This window comes from Lactuca serriola, chromosome 1, assembly GCF_051521515.1.
Source record: "Lactuca serriola cultivar US96UC23 chromosome 1, Lser_US96UC23_V15, whole genome shotgun sequence".
Taxonomy (NCBI): Eukaryota; Viridiplantae; Streptophyta; class Magnoliopsida; order Asterales; family Asteraceae; genus Lactuca; species Lactuca serriola.
The window spans coordinates 104,662,538-104,671,103 of NC_136408.1; the positions used below are offsets into that span (position 1 = coordinate 104,662,538).

The window sequence follows — 8,566 nt, forward strand, 5'->3', positions numbered from 1 at the left end:
GTAATATATATTATTATGAAAAACCAATTTACTATTCACGAATTTGTTAACAGAAAAGAAAACGAAAAAAATTCTTGTATTGGTTGTGTTTGGAAGTGTTGGTTTCGGCCCCCCAAAATTCGATGCTCGTGTTCCGCCCCTATAAACAACCCTACATTCATTTACACTAGTGATCTACATTTTCTTAGTCTCTTAGTGTAATGTAGGATCGTATCGACGTCTGTTATATATATAAACTGAGTGAGTCAAGTTGGGAAACCTGGTGACTATATAGGAGTTTCAATCCCACAATGTTATATCAAATATATAATTGTGAACTCAAATTATACAATTTCACAATATATATATATATATATATATATATATATATATATATATATATATATATATATATATATATATATATATATATATGAGTTTATAATTGTGGGCGCTTCAAAATTTAAGACATTTGTCTTAAAAAACAAGGAAACCAGTTTTGGATCATTGGATCTAAAATCAAGGGTGATCAATTTTCTATCCGTAATCCATGTGAAATACTCTCAACCAATCAGAATAAAGAGTTCTCAAACACACATAGAAACGGATATAGAGAAACATGTTGTTGCTCTAATTTACACCTCACCCTAATCTTTCATTGCTTCTCATCATTCCACCGTTCTACACATTTACCCTAAAAGTCTTCTTCTTCTTAGAAGCCATTGAAGCCACATAATTCTACAACACCGCCACCGGTAACCATCACCACTATTCTCCACATCATCGGAAACGTTTAACAACGCCACCTAAATCTCGCTCAAAAACCTCAACATTCCTCACGTCCGTCGTTACACCCATCGACTTACGAATATGGAATCCCATCTACGAATCGGTAGTGAAAATCTCTTTCCTTATGTCATGTATGTTAAACCGAATTTTTTGTTGGTTTCGATTTCAAATAATCTTGAAGTAGAGAAAGGTTGGGTAAGGTTGGGTTTTTTTTGTTGGTTTGATTTTTTGGTTTTCTTCTCATGACTGTTGAACGCACCATGTTTTCTGGAACATGATGAACGAACCTCCGATTTTTCTTGGTGTTCTAGAGCTTTAAGAGGTTACATATTTGTTTATTGCATCTTTTTTGTTGAACGAACCATTTCAGCCTATGTTATTTTTAATTATGTTTTTTTTTGTTTCTACAACAATCATTACAGGTTCGATTTCACACATAAGAAATACTGATTTCGTGATTTTATTCCGGTGTATATTTGAATTGCTAACAGATCAAGTTGGAATGAAGATAATGGTAAAGATTTAAAAAATATAAATATTGAGGTTATGACAAAGTTGAAAAGTCAAAGGCTAATGTCAAATTTTAGATGTTGGAGGCAGGGGATGTTGTGGAAGTTATATTTTGATAGCATGTGTGTTATTAACTGTGTGCTTTTAACCGTGTATGTGTGTGCAACCGATGAGAAAAAAAATTCATATGAAAAAGGGAATTTGGATCTGTTTGAAAAAGGGTTTACAGATTTTTCTATAGTTATCAACATTATTTTATCATCTGGAAACATAGTTGTTCATATGTCGTTTGTTGTTATATTTGTTTGATTTAATGTCGTAATCTGGTGATTTATTTGGTTTTCTTTGATTTTAAGTTTTCTGGATTTTGTTTATTTTTCAGGTTTTGATGATTGATTATTTTAAAGTCCGTAGAATGAAGAATAGTATTGTGTTTTGTTGTTGATTTCTAGAAAAAAGTGAAGGTGATGTTTGAGTTTCAAGTCATGACAGTAAAGATTTGCATTTGTGTTGTATTTTAGTATACCAAATGCGTTTTAGTTTCTGAATGTTTTTATATTTGCAGATTTTTGAGCATTTTCTTTTTTCCTTCAACTTTGGCAATCTGAATCCCATATGCAAGAGAGGGATTTAGTTTTATGTGATTTCAATAACAAAGCAAAGTATTTCTTGGGTTTTATTTGTATGGCTTAATCTGTTCAGGCTATTATCTTTTCTTCCAAATGTTCTTCAGAGAACGATATAGGTTCAAGGTTTTTGTCATTTTTAGTTTTATGAAATTGTGCTTAACTTTCATTTGAAACCTGAAGTTTCCTTTGAAAGGGATAAAAAATCTTTTTATTCTTGATAAATTTTAATTAAAAGTATATGTGATTTAATTATTTCATTTTATTTTGAAAAAGAAGTTACAGTTTATTTAAAAGTTCCATTGAAAATATGGTGTTGTATATATTTTTTTTCGAAAGGGGTATGGTGTTGTATATTGATGATGTTATGAAGTGTTTTATTATTAAAGTACATGATTTCCATCTAAAATCCGTATCCAAGATTTCCATATGATGTTATGTATGTATTGTGTGATTTGTTTCAGAAACTTGTAAGTAAGAAGCATATGTAGAAAATATGTTTAAATAAGTGTCTTAAAAATATTTTTAGAAAACATCATACATTTTTATGTCTAAAAAACATTTTCAGAAGATATAATTGGAAAAAATCAATAACAAGAAAAACGTGATTAGGTTTGGTTTGTCTCGAAAACAAAAAATGTGATTAGTGAAGACTGAAATAACTTTTTAAAAGGCTTTAAAAGCTGAGGTTTTGAAGGCAAGAATATATTACTTTAAAACCTAAAAATTCCATTTTAAAGGTTAAATATTTGGGACGTTTTAAGTCAAAATTCTGCTATCAAGAATCTTTAATTCGATGCTTATATCACTTGAAAAAAAAAAGCTATTGGGAGAATTGTCAACAAATATCAACAATTGTAAAGCACCTTCCTATTTCAATTTTTAGTGACTAAGTAAATGTTTGTGTGATCAATGGTGTAAAAGTAAGTCTATTTTTATGATAAAGTTGTCCTTCATCGCATCATATCATCATCTTCTTAACAAGCCTAACCGACAACTAGGAGTCAAGAAACAAAGAAGAAAAAATGTTGATGGAGTTTTAGTTTGAATTTTGCCGATGGGATAAACACGCGAAAAGATGAAGGAATTGGGCACAATAAAAATTTAAGAAGCATGTTGGCTTATATGTACATATTTCTTATGGGCTAATTTATTTTGTGGGCTACTAATCATTTTAATTATTGTTTGTCATTTATAGAAGTAAATTAGATTTAAAAAATAAATGAAAAATTTGTTATGCTATGAAAATAATATTAGTAAATATGGATAATATTTTATGTTATACTATATGAATAAATAGAGGTAACTGACACATTCTATTATTAATATAGTACAATGGGGTGAGCATGGTGCGGTTTGATGCGGTTTTCAGACCAAATCGAACCGCAAACCGCATGGTGCGGTTTTTGCATTTTTAAAACCGTTGGGTGCGGTTTTGCAATGGTTCGGTTTTTCGATTTTTAAATGCGGTTTCGGTTTGTATCGGTGCGGTTTCGGTTTTTAAACCGTATTAAGAATTTGGTGCAGTTTTTTTTATGTTTTTTGGTGGGGTTTTTTAAAACTGTAAGAACTGAAAACCATGTGCATATAAGCTTGTATTGTGCTGTTTTTTTTAATACATTCATTTTCAGCTCAAAACAAAATTACATAATCAAAAATTGTAAATCGCTTAAAATACAACTTGTGACCACTCTCACAAACTAAATAATAATTGAAGGTTGGTTGATTTTGACTTAATTTGTTACAAGCTTATTACATGTAACCGATTAGTACGTTTGACTAACAATAGAACATTTCTTTTGCACCCCATATAGTCTTATACAAACACAAAATAAACATATAATAAATATATTATCGTTTATAACTATTTTAAATAACTTGTATATAATATACATTGATTGATTTATTACTATACATGCTTGCGGTGCGGTTCGGTTTTGGTGGACCGGTTTTAAGGATAGAAACCGCACCGCACCGTTGACCTTCGGTTTTTGCAAAAATTAAATCCACACCATTGGTTTTTGCATCGGTTTCGGTTTATTACGGTTTTATCGGTTTTTCTTTAGTCGGTTCGGTTTTTGCTCACCCCTAAGTACATGTTAAAAAGTTATATTGTACATGTTAAAATCCAGAATCAAATTATCAGGTTTTAATATTCTATATGAGAATTGACTTCAATTCAATTGTGGCAACAAGAGTTTAGCGATGAATATAATATTTAAACGAGTGTGTCAATGATATCTTTTTTGGCTAATAACTGGATTAACGAATAATTAGTTATTTGATATTAAGATGAAAACTAACTTATTTCTACATGTCATCGAACAAACTAAAAATGGAAACTAGATGCCAAAAGAACAAATCACGATCAATAAACTATATTTTGTAATAAATAAAAAAATTATTTATATTGTTAATTTTTGTATTTAGGAAAAATATGATGTCGATTCTATAAAGACATCCAACAAAGGCAAAACTGAAACAATAACAATGTGCGTTATGAATTCTTTTTTTTTTTTTTTTGAATATAACGTCTTTATAGGAAACATTGACCAAAAAAAAACACACAACATACATATTTATTGTAATACTAATTATTAAAATTTCAATAAAAAAACATTGGGCTTGTATTTAGTCATTCAAGTTAATAATAAAAATGACCACAATCATAACAAATATGACCACAATTAGAGAGATTTTTGTTAACTGACTAACATGTTTATAAAGTAAATTAGTTGTTGAATAGAAATCATTCGCTGCCTGTTAAAATAAATAATTTGTCGGATGTTAAAAAGAATCTAATCACCGGATGTCGTATTTTCATCCCATGTTTTTTATCCCGAAACAGCAAGCCGGAAAAACATTAATCGTCGAAAAAAACTTTCTCGCGCCGCCGCATTGCGCGGGTATCCTACTTGTGTGTGTGTGTGTGTGTGTGTGTGTGTATATATATATATATATATATATATATATATATATATATATATATATATATATATAACAACTCTTACCCTACCCGTCGATCCTCACAACGACACTATTCATACTCTCGGACCTTAAAATTTATCTCTTTACTTAATCCATACTCCCGGATCTAATCCATGCTCTCGGATCAATAATTGTGCCCATTCCATACTCTCGGACCAGGGACAAATGTCTAAATCCATACTCCCAGATTAATGTCAAATAACTATGTCCTCTCTATACTCCCGGACTAAGGACAACCGACTATGTCTTAATCCATACTCCCGGATTAATGACAACTGACTATGTCTTAATGCATACTCCCGGATTAATGAAAATTGACTATGTCCAATCCATACTCTCGGACTAGGGACAATGATTGTGTCTAATCCATGCTCCCGGATCAATGAGATAATTTAAAGTTCTATTCTCTGTGTATAACTCACTCGTACTCATAAGAAGATACTACCCAATATTCCCCATAATTAATTTAGGTCACTCTTTATCCTAAATCATCGTATATAATCAGGTATGTTCTTAAGCCCGTATTTTAGGCAACATCAAAGAACTCGCACATAAACATATATTTATTACATCAATCAATACTTGCATTAAAATCATGTTCATGAAAAGGACTATGCGCTCACTTGTCAAAGTGATGATTCCAAACTCGGGCATCGTTTCGCTTGTAACGATTCTATTTTCCTTCGACAAAAGCTACCATTATTATTGCTAAGTTTTAGACTAATCTTTATTGCTAATTATTAGTCTAGATTCATCATTAAATCAAAGTCTACTTCATGATCTATCAAGTAAGGAACAACCAGGTAGGATCATATCGGAGGTAGGGTCCATTTGGTATACAAAGTATATTTTTTGGAAATCCCACTTTAAACACCTCACTAAATCACAGCCTAGACATCATCCCCGTAAGTAGACCAATCAGTATAACGGCTTTAAATCGCTGATAAATCTTATTTATAGGTTCATAATAACGATATTATATTTAAATATAAGTTATATTTAAAGTAGGGTAGGCGTATCTCACTTATAGCGGGTTTTGCTAAAAACTGGGTTCCGCTGGAGCAGAGCTTCTAAGCCGAAAAGTGCTTTTTCTCGGAGCCTTCCAACACTCCGGGTCTTTCCTCTAGCAACTTGAGGTTACTAGGGATTCATAGGGGTTTTGGGAGTCTATATAGAAGTTAGAGAGAGAGAGAGAGAGAGAGAGAGAGAGAGAGAAAGGCTTATGGTGTGAATAAAATATGAATAATCCACCCTTTATTTATAGGGGTTTTATCGTAGAGTAGGCCATAAGTTTCGTCCGTATCTTCCGCGTATGAGCTCTGTTTTCTACGTTTTTTATATCCACACATTGGTATTTACAAGCACTACAACTTTCATTTAGAGCCCGTCAGCTAACTCTCATTTTGTCTCCGATTTGCAAAACTATATCGAATTTATCGTGCTCGAAGAGTAAGGACTAAGTTTCGTCCATATCTTTAACAAACGAGCTCTATTATTGATGTTATTTATATCCACACATTTTTATTTATGAGTACTACAACTTTCATTTAGATCCCGTTGGCTAATTCTCATTCTATTTCAGATTTACAAATTGTATCGAATTCACTGCGCTCGAAGATCAGGGACTAAGTTTTGTCCATATCTTTCGCATACGAGCTCTTTTTTCAACTGTCTTTTTATCGTTGAAATTCTATTAACGATATCTTCATTTCCTGTTTAGATTATTTTTGTTAAAAATCAACCGATCTAAAATTCAAATTTCAGGCTGTGCACTGCTATGCTAAATCTTAGAAAAATCATAACTTCATCATACGAAGTTAGTTTTGGACGTTCTTTTTATGCACTATCGGTTTAACATATACTAAGACTTTCGTTTAGATTGCTAAGGCTAGAAAATATTTTATCGTAAATTCACTTTTACGATTCTCAGTGTCGTGCCAGTTTTGCTGTAAAACTTCGACAGGTCATAACTTCTTTTGTTATAACTCGGATTTCAACGTTCTTTATATGTACGGAACCCTTGTGACATATATTATAACTTGGTCAAGATTATTTATTCTAAATAATGTTATATAAAAAAGTTATTTTTTATGCTTATTGTCTTTAAATTGACTAACCCGAATCTGCGGGTGTTACAGACCTCCACGGGGATGTCGTGCTGGTGGTCGTGATGATGAGGAGTCATATGCGACATCGGCTTCATTCACCGTGAGACCAGTAGTGCCGATGGTATTTTTATCATGAAAAGCTTGACGATTTTGCTCCAACCGGAGCATGTATCCTAGTCAAGAAACGTTTAATTGATGTAGGAGGCGATGACTTCATACTCTAACGAGTTGGAGGACCAAGGGATTTTTAAAGACAAGACATTCAACATTTGATAGTTGATCGTCAAGGTCTTTCAGGAAATAGTTTTCGAGGGAGTTCACAGCTCAGAGGGTGAGATTTGTGAACTCATGCTCAAGAGCAGCTGCACGAAACCCCTTGTTGGTCAGAAATATTTGCTTGACTTATTCCCAAACTTGATGAGCAGTAACATCATTCTCCAGGATTCGAGTGATTATATCTTTAGATAAGGATCTATAGATCCACTAAAAGGCAATAACATCAATTTCACTCCATTGTGCCTAGTCGGGAACGGTCTTGGCTGGTGGTTTTGTGTCGTCGATGTGAGATAACACCTTGTATCCACAAGTATGGAGTTTAAATAGTTTGACCTACGAGGAGTAGGTCACTTTAATACCATCCAAGACATGCACTTTGTTTTGGATGTTTGTTACATTATGTATACATGATAAAGAGAACCGTTGGAAGGGTTTGGATCATCTCCGGGCATCTCAGACCGAGATAGCAGCCGTATCCGTCAAGAGAATTACGGATTTGGAATGGAAAGCTCTGATACCATAAAGGAATATGAATATATAATTCGATAATTCTCATTAATCACAATAACCAAATATATAGAAAGATATACAATAATAATATAATATCTTCTAATACTTTCCTTATTAAAGCCATTCACCATTGTCTGTTCATTACATAATCACCACACATGTAAGTAAGAGGGAAATGAAATCCATATTTTAATAAATGAATACGTTTATTCTCCTATTGACAAATGTCATTATATTATAACTCCTCATTAATATTATTATAACTCCTCATTAATATTATATGTCTCATATAATGTCACTTGTCAACATATTAATTATCCATTTCAAATTATAAATTTCCCACCCTAATTACATTAAATTTTAATTCAAAATTTAAAATTTTTCACTTTAGTTGTATTAAATTAATAACATTAGATTAACAAATAAAATAAAATTGATACAAATTATAAGATGGTATAACTTCACGTATTTATTTAAATCAACGATTATAATTTGATATAACTAAAAAAATATCTTTTAAATAATAATTTTTTTAAAGTAATTGATTAATAACTTTAATTTCTTAATATGAAAGTTTAATTAATTTTATAACCGTAATTCACACGGGTTAAAAATTAGTATAAGAAATATATATCTCACGGCTCATGAGGTCTTATATGCAAATCCAAATTCCTCATTAACTTTACTATGATCATGCAAAGAAACTATCTCTCTCACGTAACCCTAGAATCTAAATCTTGCGGCATACTCTTTCACCCCAAGAAAAACTCCCAAAACTTA

General features: G+C 31.6%; 1 long non-coding RNA gene across 1 annotated transcript; it reads left to right on the forward strand.

Annotated features, from left to right (window-relative positions):
- The first annotated feature begins 608 nt into the window (after positions 1-608).
- On the forward strand, positions 609-1,915 carry LOC145070355 (uncharacterized). The gene is made up of 2 exons (XR_013689917.1): positions 609-871; positions 1,661-1,915. It is a non-coding gene; the product is annotated as an uncharacterized LOC145070355 (long non-coding RNA).
- The last annotated feature ends 6,651 nt before the right edge of the window (positions 1,916-8,566 follow it).